The sequence below is a fragment of the Nicotiana tabacum genome, chromosome 8, assembly GCF_000715075.1.
Source record: "Nicotiana tabacum cultivar K326 chromosome 8, ASM71507v2, whole genome shotgun sequence".
Classification (NCBI taxonomy): domain Eukaryota; kingdom Viridiplantae; phylum Streptophyta; class Magnoliopsida; order Solanales; family Solanaceae; genus Nicotiana; species Nicotiana tabacum.
The window spans coordinates 196,244,166-196,262,303 of record NC_134087.1 but is presented as its reverse complement, the minus strand read 5'-3'; the positions used below and the strand labels follow the sequence as shown (position 1 = coordinate 196,262,303).

The window sequence follows — 18,138 nt, the reverse complement described above, 5'->3', positions numbered from 1 at the left end:
CTCTCCCGAAGGGTGCTCTACCAAGTGATACGGTAGTGAACCCAAATGGTGGGAACAATCATGTTATGGCGGTCACAACAAGAAGTGGGAGAGGCGGTGATGTGAATGCCTCTAAGCAAAAGCAAGTCGTGGATGATGATGTTGAGTTGCAAGATGACGAAGTCCCTTTGGTAGTTGAAGATGTGGTTAATGAAAATGTGAACAATGAAGTGAGGATTTATATTCAAGAAGTCAAGGTGGAAACCTAAAATGATGTGAACCCATCTAGGGAACACATAATTGACATGCCGGAGCTGATTGTGCCAAAAGCCAAGGCTCCTTTGCCAAAGCCACCTCCACCTTATCTTCAAAGGCTCGCAAAGTAGAAGAATGATAATCAATTTAAAAAGTTCATTGACATGATGAAGAGCATATCTATTAATGTGCCTTTGGTGGAGGCACTTGAACAAATGCCGAGTTATGAAAAATTCATGAAAGACTTGGTTACAAAGAAGCGTTCTATGGATTGTGAAACTATAAAGATGACTCACCAAGTTAGTGCTATAGTGCATTCAATGGTCCCGAAGCTTGAAGATCCCGATGCTTTCACCATTCCTTGCACCATTGGGAGTGCGGATTTTGCCAAGGCTCTATCTGACTTGGGAGTTAGTATCAATTTAATGCCCTACTCAGTTTGAAAAACTTTGGGTATCGGGCAACCTAGGCCAACCTCAATGAGACTTCAAATGGTGGATCGATCGATGAAGCAACCTTTGGGCATTATTGATGATGTGCTTGTCCGGGTGAACAAATTCATTTTGCCGGCCGACTTTGTCATTTTGGATTGTAAAGTAGACTATGAGGTTCCTATAATCTTGGGCAGACCTTTCCTTGCAACGGGGAAAGCATTGGTTGATGTTGAAGCGGGTGAGATCACTTTCTAAGTGGGAGATGAAAAGGTTGTTATCCATGTTTGCAAGTCTATGAAGAAACCCAATAACACCGAGGTGTGCTCATTTGTAGACCTTGTCACAACTGTGATTGTGGATGATACCAGTGCTATGATCAACGAGGAGGATCCTCTTGAGGCCGTGCTATTAAATCTTGATGTCAATGAGGATGCAAGTAGAGTGGAGTGCGTGAATGACTTACATGGGATGGGCTCTTATTCTTATGAGCCTAGAAAATTGTCTTTGGATCTTGTAAACCGGAAGACTCCACCAACAAAACCATCAATTGAGGAGCCACTAGTGTTGGAGTTGAAACCACTTCCTCCACACCTCAAGTATGAATATTTGGGCTCAAACTCTACTTTGCTAGTTATTCTTTGTTCTTGCCTTACTAACATGCAGGTTGAGGCCACTTTGGCGGTGCTTCAAAAGCGTAAAAGGGCAATTGGATGGACTCTAGCTGACATTCGGGGAATAAGCCCCACATTTTGTATGCACAAAATTATCTTGGAGGATGATGCAAAGCCTTCCTTGGAGCATAAAAGAAGATTGAACGAGGTTATGCAAGAAGTGGTGAAGAAAGAAGTGATCAAATAGTTGGATGTCGGGGTTGTGTACCCTATTTCTGATAGCTCATGGACTTCTCTGGTGCAATGTTTACCGAAGAAGGGTGGTATGAATGTGGTGACCAATGACAACAATGAACTTATTCCTACTCGGATAGTCACAGGTTGGAGGGTTTGAATGGACTACCGGAAGCTAAACAAGGTGACCCGAAAGGAACATTTTCCATTGCCATTCCTTGACCAAATGCTTGATCGTCTCGCGGGGCGTGCTTTTTATTGCTTTTTAGATGGGTACTCGGGGTATAATAAAATCTTAATTGCCACGGAGGACCAAGAGAAGACCACCTTTACTTGTCCGTATGGAACCTTTGCTTTCTCTCGGATGCCGTTCGGATTGTGTAATGCTCTGGCGACATTCCAAAGATGCATGATGGCTATTTTCACCGACATGGTGGAAGAAATATTAGAGGCCTTCATGGATGATTTCAGTGTGGTTGGTGATTCCTTTAAAGATTGTTTGAGAAATTTGGATAGAGTATTGGCCCGATGTGAAGACACAAACCTCGTACTCAATTGGGAAAAATGCTATTTCATGGTTGAAGAGGGTATAGTGTTGGGTCACAAAATTTCAAAGCATGGAATTGAAGTTGACAAAGCCAAGATAGAGGTGATTTCAGGGCTTCCTCCCCCCATTTCTGTCAAAGGGTGAGGAGTTTTCTTGGGCACGGGGGTTTTTACCGGAGGTTTATAAAAAAAATTTCAAAAGTGGTACACCCCTTGTGCAAGTTGCTAAAAAAGGATGAAAAGTTTATGTTTGATGAGGAATGTATGCAAGCATTCAAGCTTCTCAAGCTTAAGTTGACCACTACCCCGATCATTACCGCACCAAATTGGAGCTTGCCTTTCGAGCTCATGTATGATGCAAGTGACGTTGCGGTTAGGGCTGTTTTGGGTCAAAGGGTTAACAAGATATTTCATTCGGTGTACTACGCAAGCAAGACCATGAATGAGGCTCAAAGGAACTATACAGTCACCGAGAAAGAGTTGTTGGCTATAGTGTTTGCAATGGAAAAGTTTCAATCATATCTTATGGGGGCCAAAGTTATAGTGCACACCGATCATGCTGCCCTTAGGTATTTGATGATAAAAAAGACTCCAAGGCAATATTGATGAGATGGGTGTTACTACTTCAAGAGTTTGATCTAGAAATTGTGGACCGAAAAGGTAGTGAGAATCAAGTGGCGGACCACTTATCCCATTTGGAGGAGGAGGGAAGGCTTTGTGATGGCCTTGAGATCAATGATTCATTTCCCAACGAGTAACTCCTTGCGGTGTCAATGAATGATATGCCATGGTTTGCCGATGTTTCCAATTACATTGTGACCGGATAATCCTGTATGAGCTCTCTTCTAACCAAAGGAAGAAGCTCAAGCGGGATAGTTTGGATTTCTATTGGGATGAGCCATACTTGTTCAAGATTTGTACGGATGGTGTGATTCATAGATGTGTCCCGGAGGAAGAACAATTGAGTATCTTAGAGGCTTGCCATTCTTCACCCTATGGTGGCCATCACGGTGGGTGAGGACTACCTCGAAAGTTCTTAGTTGTGGATTCTATTTTCCAACCTTATTCAAAGATGCGGGTGATTTTGTAAAGAGGTGTGACGATTGCCCATAGAGCACGAGGCCATGTGGCTTTGAGGAAGTTAAATCTAGAATGGGATGTTGCAGCTAATCTTCGTGTTGAACAACTCAATGAACTTGATGAATTTAGATTCCATGCCTACTCCAGTTCGTCCTTGTATAAGGACAAGATGAAGTACCTTCTTGACAAATATGCTCGTGGAAAGGAGTTCAACGTAGGTGATTTGGTTCTCTTGTTCAACTCCTGGTTACGTCTGTTTCCAGGAAAGCTCAAATCAAATGGAGTGGACTGTTTGAAGTTGTGTTTGTCACCCCGTTTGGTTCTCTTGATCTAAAGAACAAAAATGGTGAAGTCTTTAGAGTTAATGGGCACTGGTTCAAGCATTATCTTGGAATGTTTGATGACAGCCATGTGATGATGCTCCTTCATCTCAAGTGATGTGGTGGTAACATGCATCGTGCCGCGACGTTAAATCATGCGCTTCTTGGGAGGCAACCCATGTGTTTTTCTTCTTGTTTTCTTTGATTTTCTTTGTAGTATAGGATTGATTTTTGGGCTAACTAGTTGTGAGATGTTGCAGGGATTGTGTTGATGCAGTGCAAGACATAGTGAAGAAAATGTTCAGTCTCTGAAGTTGCTAGTGCGGCTGCACTACACTTTGTGCGGTCCGCACTGGTGAAGGCCAAAATGATACCTCTCTGAAGTTTGCCACTGTGGCCGCACTACACTTTGTGCGGTTCGCGGTGGACCACTATGGCCGCGGTCTATTTTGTACGGACCGCAGTGGGATACTGGGCCAAGCTTGATCATAACAGCCCAGTGCGGACCGCAGTCCATTTTGTGTGGTCCACACTAGTAGGTGAGACTGGGCCCCAGGGACTTTTCTATAAATAGACCCTGGGGACCCCCTTTTACCCTTTTCGTAATTTTAACTCTCAGAAGCATAGATCACTGTTCATCTTCCTTCTTCTTGTAATTAACTACTTACATCGATCAGTCATCACTTCATCTGACAACTGGTAACATAATTTTCCATTCTCTTATTTCAATTCTGTCAATTTCATTTTATTTTCAGTTTTTCTTAGCTTATAATTCTTGTTCCTCCCGTAATTAGTTTGCTAGCTGGGTTAGATTGGTTGTAATGTTGATTCATGAGGACTTAATGAGTTTTATGGACTGGATAAATATGTAGGGACATAAATTAGCAAAAGTTGAACTTAAAAGCAAAATCTAAGAACCCTAACTCAGTGCCACTACTAGGCACCCTATGCAGACCACAGTCACTTTTGTGTGATCCGCGGTGACCTAGTGCGGTCCGCAGTACCACTTTGTGCGGACCGCGTTGACAAACTTCAGAAAGATTACTCTTGGTCAGTGTGGTCGCACTATATATTATGCGGTCCGCATTGGCCCAGTGCGGCCATGGTACCCTTTTATGCGGGCCGCACTGGTCAAATTCAGAGGAAGGGTAGTCTAAAGCCCATCTCTGTGCGGACCACCGTCATTTTTATGCGGTCCGCGCTGGTCCCTGTGCAGCCGCACTCCATTTTGTGCAGTCCGCACTGGACTCTTTCTGCAATTATGTTGGCTTGTTCTGCAACTCATTTTGTAATGTTGTTACCAACTGATGCATAGATACTAACAAATACATTGAATGATATTTGCAGGCAATGGTTAAACAAAAAGGAAAAGGCTTCAAACAACTCGACAGAGGTGAATCTTCCTAGGGTGGAAAACAGAAAATGGTTAAACTCACTCCCCAGGCTCGTTAAAACATAAAGAACATGAGGAAGGCCATAAAAGTGGTTTACAGATCCATTAACATGTTGGGGAGTGAGTATGAGCCCTCTTAGGAGATCTCTTCGGACTCAGTCCCAGAATACATCTCGTATCCGGAGAGGGCCAGACATAGAGACACCCCTCCCTCATCACCCACTACCCAAGCACCAGGGCATGTTTCTACTGAGTCGTCTAAGGGCTCAGCAGCCGGCAGTGGTGAATACTCCACCTCCCCCATAGCTTCATTATCTAGGGAGGGTGCAGACAGAGGTGAGTAAGAAGTTCAAGGGGATGAGGAGGTAGCTGAGGGTGGTGAGCCTCAGGTTGGAGGCGTTGCCCGAACTAGAAAACCCGAAATTTGGGAGGATAGGTTCATGAGCCAAGTGGCGTACCACAAATTTAGGGAGTGGTGGCCGGTGAGAAAATTGATACCGGAGCAGAGTTTTATTGACAGAGATCTTTTACCCCACAACCTTGACGTGCATAGACAGTTCAGAACGAGAGTGGGTTGGGAGCACTTCTTCGATGACTGCGTGGATGCCAATGAACACTTGGTCAAAGAGTTCTATTGTAATGTATCCCACATCGTAAAGGGTTCCAAAATGACCAAGGTTTGGAACCTCAAGGTGTTGTTTGACGGGAAGTCGCTCAATGAATACCTGGGTTTCAATGAGGAAGATGAGTCTCTTTATATGGCAAAGCTGAAGATGGGCGAGGAGGTCCATCCATGGTTAGCTCAGTACCTGGCAATCCCAGGTACCGTTCCGGAGTGGTTGACTGTTGGGATCAAAATACTACGGAGGACCCTAAACTTTGAGGCGAGGGGCTAGGAGACATTTGTGTGCAACCGGTTAGACCCTACTACCCATGACCAGACACTTCCTCTCCACTGGGCTGTTTTGGTTGCGATGCTTTGAGCCGTAAGGCAGTGAGTATGGGAAGTTTGGCATATATTCCAGTTAGGGAGAGACCTATTGTCGTTGATGTTCAGGCCTTGGCCAATCGGTTCGTAAGGTTAGATATTTTGGAGCCCAGTTATGTATTGGCTTGTGTGGTGTCTCATTCTTCCTTATATGATCGCATCAGAGAGCGCCAGTATGATGATCCGCACTTGCTTGTCCTTAGAGACAAAGTTCAACACGATGATGCCAGAGATGTGACCATTGGCGATGATGGGATATTGAGGATACAGGTCCGGATCTGTGTGCCCAATGTGGATGGGCTTCGAAAGTTGATCCTGGAGGAGGCCCATAGCTCGCGGTATTCCATTCATCCGGGTGCCACAAAGATGTATCAGGATTTGAGGTAGCACTATTAGTGGAGAAGAATGAAAAAAGATATTGTGGGATTTGTAGCCCGGTGTCTCAATTGTCAACAGGTGAAATATGAGCATTAGAGCCAGGGTGGCTTGCTCCAGTAGATGGTTATTCCTGAGTAGAAGTGGGAGAGGATCACTATAGACTTTGTTGTTGGACTTCCACGGACTTTGAAGAAGTTCGATGCTATTTGGGTGATTGTGGATTGGCTGACCAAGTCTGCGCACTTCATTCCTATGTGTACTACCTATTCTTCAGAGCGGTTGGCAGGGATCTATATCCGAGAGATTGTTTGCTTGCATGGTGTCCCAGTTTCCATCATTTCAGATAGAGGTACTCAGTTTACTTTGCAGTTTTGGAGGGCCGTGTAGAGAGAGTTGGGTACTCAGGTTGAGTTAAGCACAGTTTTTCACCCTCAGATGGACGGGCAGTCTGAGTGCACTATTAAGATATTGGAGGACATGTTGCGTGCTTGTGTCATTGATTTCAGAGGGTCATGGGATCAGTTTCAACAGCTTGCAGAGTTTGCTTATAACAACAGCTACCAGTCGAGTATTCAGATGGCTCTAGATGAGGCTTTGTATGGGAGGCAGTGTAGATCTCTAGTTGGTTGGTTCGAGCTGGGTGAGGCTAGGCTATTGGGGACGTACTTGGTATAGGATGCTTTGGAGAAGGTGAAAGTGATTCAGGAGAGGTTTCATACAACGCAGTCGAGGCAAAAGAGTTATGCTGACAAGAAGGTTCAAGATGTGTCCTACATGGCTGGTGAAAAGGTTCTGTTGAAGTTTTCGCCCATGAAGGGTGTTATGAGATTTGGGAAGAAAGGGAAATTGAGTCTGCGGTTCGTTGGGCCTTTTGAGGTGCTTTGGAGGATTGGGAAAGTGGCTATGAGCTTGATTTGCCACCCATCTTGCCGATTTAATTGACGAATCTTTGAATTGTTTTCGATTTCAAAACCTTTTGATACCTTTTGATTCAATTTGCCTCTGATTTCCATTAGAGAATTGTTAGTCTAATCTGTGACTCTTCAAGATTTTTAAGGCTTAAATGAACATGTAGAAACTTTAAGGACCCGTTTGAATTAGAAAGGTTAGGTTAGAACCTGAAATAAGTAGCAACTTAAAGGGTAAAAAGGAGGTTTTTCTTGGGTTAAAATACAGATATTTCTAGAAAAGTGTACAGTTGTCCTAGCTATTAAAAATATTCTGAAATATAGGATAGTCGTACCAAGGGCTGTTAAAAAGGACTGTACTATTATTCTTTAGGATAAGGAATATGCTAAAAATGCTCTCCCCTTAGGCAGCCTATATATAGTCTCTATTTTTATGAAAAATACAGATTTGGATAGACATTTTTTAGTAAGGATTTACTGCAAAAAGAATCATTCCTCTTCTGAAAAGTTCAAGTTTTCAGAACTTTTTAGAAAAAACTTTTATTTTCAAAAAGGTTGAAAATGACTTAAAGAAAGGCATTCTCTCTGGTTTCTTTTGGTTAAAAGTTCTGAGTTTTCAAGGGCTGAATTTGGCTTGCTGGGTTGTTTTCTGTTGTTGTTGCTTCCTTCTCTTTGGAGTTTCAATGCTGTTCTAGTGACCACCATTTATTCTCTTTTCTTGAATCCTCTTTAGGTATGTAATCATGCTCACATTATGAAATGAAGATATTTGTCTAAACTTGAAGTTCTTCATGAATATGTATGTATGGTTGAGGGCAATGTGTGTTTATTTATGTCAAGCTTGTTTGGTATTTTGGGATGCATTGCAATAGCATGAAAAATGATATTAAAACTGGTATCAATAGCCTTGATTCATAGTAAAACACTTAGTTGAGATTTTTGTTTATAGTTCTTTAAGTAATATTTTTCTCTTCCTCCATCTGATTTCCTCACTTAAATATCTCTTTCTGTTCTATTTTTTCTTATTTGGTCATGAGCTATAACCTGTTGGTTAAGCCACCAGTTGGTTGGATCAGTTGGCTTAGAAGCTTTAAGGTGAGATTTATATGTTAACAAAAGAAGATGAAGCTGCTATGGACAAAGCCATGTTCAAAAAGAGGCAAGGATCTTCTACTAGTATACAAGTCTCTAATAGTTTAGTTCGAGATTTGGTTAGCAGATTAGTGTTAGTTTAGCTTGTCATTTAGAATTTTTATTTCAAGAAAACAGTGGCATAACAGAAGGAACCTCTATTTCGGTTGGGATGACATATTCGGTACCATAAACCAGCATGTAGGGAGTTGCCCCGGTTGATGTGCGAACTGTAGTGCGGTATCCCAACAAAGCAAAGGGTAGCTTCTCGTGCCATTGTTTGTGGTTTTCTGCCATTTTCTTTAGTATCTTCTTAATGTTTTTGTTTGGCAGCTTCTATGGCTCCATTCATCAGAGGTTTGTACACTGTGGAGTTCTTCTGCTTGATTTTGAAAGTTTCACACATGGCTTTCATCAGATCATTGTTGAGATTGGTAGCATTATCAGTGACAATGGACTCGGGAATTCTGAATCGGAAAACAATATGATCCTTGACAAAGTCTGCGACGACTTTCTTGGTTACAACTTTGTAGGATGCGGCCTCTACCCATTTTATGAAGTAGTCAATGGCCACTAGAATAAACCTATGCCCGTTTGAAGCAGTGGACTCAATCGGATCGATGACATCCATTACCCAGGCGGCGAATAGCCAAGGTGAGCTTGTTGCATTGAGCTCATTTGGCGTCACTTTTATCATATCATCATGCACTTGAGATTGGTAGCATTTTCGGACATACTGGATGCAATCTGTCTCCATAGTCATCCAAAAGTAACCGGCCCTAAGTATCTTCTTGGCCAAGACAAAACCATTCATATACAGGCCGCAAGTCCCGGCATGTATCTCCTCAAGTAACATAGAAACCTCTTTTGCATCGTCACATCTTAGCAATCCCAAATCAGGAGTTCTTTTGTAGAAGTTTCCCCCGCTGTTGAAGAAATGATTGGACAATCTCTGAAGTGTGCGTTTCTGAGTATGGTTCGCATGCTCCGAATATTCTCCTTTTAACAAATACTCCTTGATGTCATGGAACCAAGGTTTTCCATCCGTCTCTTCCTCGACATGAGCATAGTAAGCCGGTTGATTATGGATTCTCACTGGGATGGAATCAATGAAATTCTTATCTGGATGTTGTATAATGGATGACAAGGTGGCCAAGGCATCGACAAACTCGTTCTAAATTCTAGGAACATGCTGAAATTCCATCTTCGTGAACCTCTTTCTCAATTCTTGTACACGGTGCAGATATGGGAATATCTTGGAATTCTTGGTGGCCTATTCTCTTTGTACCTGGTGCACAAGCAGATATGAATTACCGATTACCATCAGCTCCTTAATATTCATGTCGATTGCTATGTTGAGACCTAGTATACAGGCTTCATACTCTGCTATGTTGTTGGTGCAGGGAAATCTAAGTTTAGCAGACACCGGATAATGCTGGCCAGTTTTCGATACCAAAACCTCTCCAATGCCCACTCCTTTGAAATTTGCAGTTCCATCAAAGAACATCCTCCAACCATCGTATGCTTCAGTAATGTCCTCTCCTACGAATGACTCTTCTTCATCAGGAAAATACGTTTTCAAGGGTTCGTATTCTCCTCCCACAAGATTTTTAGCAAGATGGTCTGCCAATGTTTGTCCTTTGACAGCCTTTTTAGTTACATAGACGATATCGAACTCACTTAACAGTATTTTTCACTTGGCTAATTTCTCATGTTTACCGTGAAAATGGTAATAATAATCAAATTTGTTGATGGGACTGCAAAAATACGTGGTCTATTTTTATGCTAGTTGTTAGAGCAGTTGATGCTAGATATGTGAAGCTTAACGGCGGAATTACGAACTAAAGCAGAATTATAATCAAACCGAGGGGCTAGCCGTCCGGGCCTCGAGATCGGTGCCTGAGCTCGGGCTCGAGCTATCGGGGCAACCAGGAAGGGACTAATAGTTAGAATATAATTAAAGGAGGCTCTTTATGGCCGATATCAAGCAATAAATGAAGAACAAGTATGAAAGTAATAAGCAATAACGATAGCGTCGAGAGAATATGTTAGAGAAAAAAGAGAGAGAGAGAGTTGTTATTGATCTTGTGTAGAATAGTTGGAGCAACAACAACCTCTTACAAAGTGATGGGGATCCCCTTTATATAGGAGGAGAAATATAGCATAGTACATAATGCATTAATTGTAAAGATACGGAGATGGGACGACTAGAGATGATACCAGACTTTGCCGGTGCTACATGCTCGCCTTTGGGAATTCCCCATCCTCGGCATTGTCGTTGGGTCGAGCGTAAATGAACATCGAGGGAGAGAACTCGACCGCAACCCCATAGCCTCGAGATCTCGACATGACTTCCCGAAACCCCTTAATGATGAAAAATTGGACCCTCCGATTTTATCGTATACAGATAGTCTCCGTGTTTCTTGGAATAAAGTAATATGAAACGATTTTGAGTTGTCGTTCCAAGGACATCATTTTCGTGATGTCAGCCGATAAGAGCATTAAATGCCATGTTCTAGAAAACCGTGCAAGGGTCACTATCAAATATGATAAATGGGGAACCCACGAACTGCCATTGGCTCATCCTTTCCACTGCCCAAGCAGTTCCTATAAATACATCGACTATTTGATAATCCTCATCTTCGTAGCATCTTCAGATCCACGAGTCCATACTCATCTTCTTTTACACTATTCCATCTTGCTTTCTGATAGGGAACTTCACCATTGCATTGGCTAGGACTTCTAGAACGGTTCCCTAGCGAAATGAAGCTACATCTTCATCTCGGTCGTCTAAGGAGAAAACCAAAATGGTGCCCACCTTGGAACAATGTACTCCCTCTAAGCTTGATATGTCAAAAGATTTTACCGCCGATACCATTTCATCCACGCTGGGTCAATGTGAACATGTATACCAATACATTAGTGTCGTGACCAACATCGAAACAGTGAAGACAGACTGTCGATGGGGAGAGGCAGTGAAGGTGGAAATTCCGGCCCCGATTAAAATATAACGGACCACAAGGTCATCTTCCTTTATGTGTATACCTACCCAATCACCTTGGGTCCCGCTGAGTCCTCTGAATCTTCTCCCAGAAATAGATTCGGTTATCCTTGATTTTTGTGACAAATATCAAGTGACGCACGGCCAAATCTATCCCGTTGTCTGGAGGATAGTATTGATGCTTCGTCATTTGACCAAAGGGGTTGCAGGTGAGGTTTTTACCCTCAACTATTTGATCAGGTTGTATAGCCCTCGATTTTACCGAGGCTTGATTAGGCTCCATCATCGATCCAAAAAATCCTTTTTCTCGAGCATCGACGAGGGAAAGGACCGAGGATAGATGAGCAAGTTCGTCTGGGTGAGGACTTTGGACATCATCCCGGCCCGGAGGATGCCTTTTCCGGAGAGATGGAACTCACAGCGTAAATGATTCTCCCTTAACCACATTTTGTAATTTTCTTCCCTTTCCCAAGAATGATGACTTCTTAGTCGCTTTGCGCAACGGCTGCTTGGTTCCCCAAGGCGGTTTCCGACTTGTCGGGTTGGATCAGACGGTTGGACCTCGCGTTTCCGTATCATGAAGACTGACCTGGCCAAGGAATGATGGGTGGCTAAGAATCATGGTAAAGCTCTTTTGCTGTCTATGTCTTAGATTTGCGCTGCTGCGTTTCTCCCTACACCTTTTGTTCTAACAAACTACGGTTGTCGTGCTTGTACAGGTCTTGGCAAAAATATGGAGATGAGGTCACCCCCTGGTGGTGGGGCAGAGGCTTCGGAGCCCGGCAAGGATAATAAGAGAAAAGTCAAGGCAGTTGTCGTCCTTTCTACAACAAAGAAACCCAGGTCACTCGAGCATCGAGCCGCTGCCGGGACCTCTGCTTCAACTTCAGGGGTAAATCCTGACACCGAGGAAGAGGATGATGATGAATGTCAGTTAGCACGGAAGATGAGGTCGAATGCGAGAGCCTCGCTGGTGCCTCAATTGGAGGCTGTTGAGTCTGGAACGGCTGACTCCGGTCGGTCTCGTAAATCGGAGATCCTTGGAGAGGGTGTTAATGTGGCCTTAGATAGCACAACCGGGTTTGACGCAGTTTCCATTGGGGGGACCGCTGCCATCGATCTTGAAGGATCGGGGCCTGTCACACCTCCGTTTTTACACCCCGAGGGTATATAAGGGAGTTTTTCCAATTAAAGTGACATTAATCAAAATGGGATTAATTAATTTATCAGAGTCGCCACTTGGAATAAATTATTTGGTGTCCCAAGTCACCGGTTTATTTTAAAATCCCAAATTGAAGAAAATTTTATTTTTTAAAGTCCGCGAACCAGAAATTCTAGATAAGGAATTCTGTTAACTTGGGAGAAGGTATTAGGCATTCTCGGGTTTCGTGGTTCTAGCACGGTCGCTTAGTGATTTATACTTTGCTTAAATTGTTAGCTACTCATTTTTAGGACCTATGTGCATTTATCTTTTTACCGCTTTTAAATCACTTGAATTATGCATAATTAAAGAATTGAGATATGCGTACGTATACTATTTTATTTTGGTGCATCAAAATCATGTCACGCGAACGTGTCCATGATTAATAACGCTTTTGTTGATTTATTAAGAAAGTTTGGTTGAAGTTGCGCGAACGCATCCCTCCAGTCTTTTTAGAGTTAAATTTACAATTATATTACGCGAACATATATATAATCGCAATACTAATCTAAATCGGGCCTAAAGCAAACTACAATGGTTCAAATTAATAAGAGGTTTGCGAGGGCCATGGAAAATTTAATAATGGCACACCTCGATCTTAAAGAGTTATTACTAATTATACGAGGGCCATGGACTTAGAGGTTTTAAAACATGGCACACCTCAAATGGTTTTGGAAGAAAAAACTTATTAATTAAGGGCATCTAGGATATTCCTATTTGAAATTATTTAAGCTTAAAAAGGGCTAACTGATTATGAAAGGTTTTAAAACTATTTTGGGACAAGGGAAATGGGCCAATAACAGCCCACTAACGGATAAACTTCGAGAGCTAAAATTTGGGCTCACAATTGGCCCAGAAGTTAGAAGCCTAAGATACAATTGCGGGTTCGGTGGACAAACAGCTCATGTTGGGCTTATATTTTTAGGTGGGCCAAGTTGTGCATTGGCACCGGCTGGGCCTATCCACCTTTTTCGCATTTCTAGCTATGGTATACATAAATCATGAATTACAAAAGAGCTTCCTTTACGGATTAAAGAGATTCGAATTTACAATCACAAAATTGAATGTTAGTCACGATACAACTATTTGCAAGCATAAACTATTCATGGCTAGACTCAAAATGTATAACTACTTGTTCATAAGAGCATACAATAAGAAATCAGAGGCATGGTTTAATAGGGCCGAATCCAGCCCAACTCTAAACAAAAGAACATTTGTCAGGTTTGAGGAAATGGGATAGGAGCTCAAAGTCCATTTGGGCCTGAAATTGAGCCCCAAAGGCAAAGAGTGAACTCAAATAAAGGCAGCCCAAACACGACTTTGAACAGGTTGCCTTGGCTTGAACCTTAACCAAGTCCAAACCAAATACTCAAATCTCTAAAAATCCAGCAAGAGACATCTTAATTCAATAAGTGTTGTTCATAGAATTATACCTTAAACTTACAAAGAACACACACTTAGGCACATTAATTGCAGCCTAGCCAGTGAAATGTAAGTTGGAATTTACACGGTAAAAGAATCATAATTTGCACTAAGTACATAATTGTAAAAAATCATATAAATAAGCCAAATATAACAGTTGAGCGATCGTGCTAGAACCACGGAACTCGGGAATGCCTAACACCTTCTCCCGGGTTAACAGAATTCCTTATCCGGATTTCTAGTACGCAGACTGTAATACAGAGTCATTCTTTTCCTCGATTCGGGATTAAATCGGTGACTTGGGACACCCTAAATCTCCCAAGTGACGACTCTAAAAAATAAGCGAACAAATCCCGTTCGATTGTCCTTAATTGGAAAAACTCCCTCGGCGCTCCTGCGGGCGCAGGCCAAAAGGAGGTGTGACAGTACCGAGTATGTAAGGAATGAAAATTAGTAAATAATAGACGTGAGAGAAACATGGAGTAAAAAACTCGACATGTAAGTCTGAATAGCTCTGTGAATCCTTTGATATTTAAAATATCATACATATGCGCATAAATGTCATATCATGCATGGGTATATGCGTTCATAACATCATCAAGCCTCTGAGGGCATCCCATCATATCATCTCGGCCACTATGGGCAAATCATCAACGTATACTAGCTGATCAGGTGATGGTGTGTATATAACACCATAACCTTTATACATATCCCATATACATATACATATATATATACGCGTATATAACGCCGTTTGGTTGTGGGTCAATGTGAATGAATGCAATACATGAGAAGTATGTCAAAAAAATCTGTCGGAGTGTTGTAAGACCATTTTGCCTCTAATTAATATCATGAAATAGACTTTATCAACTTATATAATTTTTGAGACCCATGAGCAGACAATAGAATAATAAGACTTATGGGAAAATAAGAATATACACATCTCTACCATTTCTACGAATAGAGTAATTTATGGAAGTTGTGCATTTGCTCGTTTCGCTTGTGTCGTGTAGATCATGCCAAAAAGAAAGAAAGGATAGTCTTAATATACCTGAGCCGATTCTCTTGACAATCCGTCTAACATACGTCAATTGAAACAAAAACGTAACGGCGGATCAAAGTAGAGAAGAATCCGTATGATATTCTTGAGAAAGATTGCACCATACTCCCTTAGAATCACAAAATCACATTGCTATTATGATAAATAGTTTCGTATGAATTTTTGGTGAAGAACTTCATGTTACATTTGTAACATTATCTTACTGAAGCTATATTTGAATTCTCACCTTATAAAAATGGAGATGTGATTCATGTCTTTAAGACATAATGGTCCTATTTTCTTTAAATGGTATATGATTCACATTAGAAGACTTTGTCAAATTCTCAAATCTTCATATATATTTAACTTAAGAGTCATTCATAGGGATTGGGGGGTGCTACCACGTGGGGAGGGTTGGTCTTAACCAAACATTTCTTAATTAAATGGTTAATCTCCCATTAACCAATAATTAATCAATTACCCATATAATTAAGAATCATCTCAAATTACATAAAATAATACTCGCTTTTAATACACTTTATACACCTTACTATCACGGTCATGTGGTACCTTGTATGGTACTAGTCCATAAATACTGGGTATTTTAACTCGGGCCGTATTTTATCCCAAATTGCCAAACTTCGACGAAACTTATTTTTTTCGATTTGCTTACCCTCTCACCTTTACAAATTTACTAATCCCTTATTTGAAATAGCGTGATACTTATAATCCCAAAATAAATCTCACTCCCGAACTTATATCGATTAACTTGCGATGAAACTTTAACATACGAAAATGCGGGATGTAACATCTCATTTCCGATATTATATCAATTTACTTGTACAGTACTTCCAAGTACGAAAACATAAGGTGTAACATAGGATTCCAAGACGGTAGTGCAGCTGACATACTCGGTTCTGGACGCAAATAGCTACTATGAGGTAAATACGACTAACTTGGTCTAGGACTAGAGGAATGAGATCATTGATTATATCGAACACAGGAAGTTGCCCTAAGACTCCAAGGCATCCCGAGCATTGCACGCCAAAGCAATGCGATATAGCTTCAAAGGAGGCCAATTGTATAAGAAATCTTTCCAAGGCCCGCTGGTTCGATGCTTGGGAGCGTCCGAAACTAATTATGTTATGTGGGAAGTCCACGAAGGGATATGTGGAAATCATTCAGGCGCAGACTCCTTAATACTAAAACTGATAAGGGCAGGATACTATTGGCCCCGAATGGAACAAGACGCCAAAGCTTTCATGCAAAAATCCAATAAGTGTCAACGCTACTCACTATTGGTACATCAACCAGTAGAATTATTACACTAAGTTCTATCTCCATGGTCGTTCATGAAGTGGGGAATGGATATTGTTGGACCACTACCGCCGGCCCCTCGACGAACGTGAGGTGATGGATTTCTTATGTAGATTTGGAATACTAAAAGAGATAGCCTGTGATAATGGGCCACAGTTTATAGGCGCAAAGATCACAAAATTTCTTGAAGAGTCAAAAGAATCACATCGTCGCCCTATCATCTAAGCGCAAACAGTCAAGCAGAATCAACGAACAAAGTGATTATACAAAATCTCAAGAAGAGGTTGGAAGCAGCCAAAGGTAAATGGCCTGAGGAACTGCCTGGAGTGCTATGGGCATACCGAACAATGGTCAAATCAAGCACAGGATAAAATCCTTTTTCCCTTGTGTACGGAGCAAAAGCTTTAATACCGGTTGAAGTAGGGGAGCCCATCTTGAGATATTTTCAAGCAAATAAAGAGAAAAACAACAAAAGCAGTGTTAATCAACTAGGAGCTACTCGATGAACGCATGGACTTTGCGTATATAAGAATGGCAACCCAAAATCAGAGAATAAAAAGATATTATAATTGAAGATCCAACCTTCATTATTTAAAAGTAGGAGACTTGGTTCGAAGAAAAGTAACTCAAAACACCTGAGAACTCATTGCAAGGAAGCTAGGTCCAACCTAGGAAGGCCCCTTACCGGGTTTCAGTTGTCACCGTGAAAGGTCCATACAAGTTGGAGAATCAGAATGGAGAAAAGTTGCCAAGTAACTGGAATGTGGCACACCACAAGAGATATTATTGCTGATGAACATCACTTGTACTAAAAGTTTGTGTTGCACTCTTTTTCCCTTCGTTCAGTTTTTTTCCAATTGATTTTTTTCTAGCAAGGTTTTTAACAAGTCAGCAACAGAAAGCATACTACGAAGAAGGTTTCTACAGCAGCAATAAGTCCTTTAATAGCAAGGCACACAAGCAAAGAACCAATACGGAGCGGTTAGATAATATTTTGCTCGGTAGCAAAATTCCCACCGGGAAATTAAGTTTGCTATCAAGCAGAGGTTACCCGACTGTTCACAAGTGCAAACCACTAGGGGATTGTTAGATAGTGTTTGGCTCGATAGCATAAATTTCTAAGGGGAAGTGAAGTTTGTTATCGAACTGAAGGTTATCTAGCAATGCATTAGTAGAATCCTTGAAGATGCAAAACTTCCAGTGTTCCAATTCACTTCTTTCTCATTCGAACACTGGGGGAATGATATAAGGATATGTCAACAATGACTGCCACGTTGACTGGGAAATGAAAATCGGAAACATAGTTGTATCGTCGGGACAGGGGACTGCGCAGCCAGCCTCGTAGAAACATGTTGTACAAGTTAGCCACAAGAAATGACAATCTCTTTTTAGCATAGAGAATGCTCATGTACTTTTTGAAAATGAAAGGAATAAAGTAAAGTCCTTTTGTTTCTATCATGTTTCTTATCTGAACGATGAATTGATTTTGTCATTTGAAAGTTAAACAAGTACTTCAAATTTTAGTGCCGTAATGAACAAGAGACTTCCTCTTCAAGAGCACCGTAAATATAAGAGGGCCCTCTCTTATAAAAATTCTCACGATAAAGGGTTGATTTTGGAAGGACTTGTGCCCGAAATCCAAATGCTTTAGGGGGAAAATACACCTAAAACTTACATAATCAGATGCAAACAGCAAAACTTGCGCAAAACACTTAAGCAAAAAAGAATGCAAAGATTAAAACTTGCATAAATGTTCAAACTAAAAAACGCAGAAAGACTCATGCAATACTTGAGAAAAAGATGTTTTTACTCACAGTAAATGTGCCAAAATGGCACAGGTACAAAATTTGGGAAAACAAAGTAAAAGCTAAACTGCTGCATCTCCATAACCCAGAGGAAGA

General features: G+C 41.4%; 1 pseudogene; it reads right to left on the bottom strand.

Moving 5' to 3' along the window:
• LOC107762725 (3-hydroxyisobutyryl-CoA hydrolase-like protein 5) overlaps positions 1 to 5,156 on the bottom strand; it is a 91,226-nt pseudogene extending 86,070 nt beyond the window's left edge.
• Between the last annotated feature and the right edge of the window lie 12,982 nt (positions 5,157 to 18,138).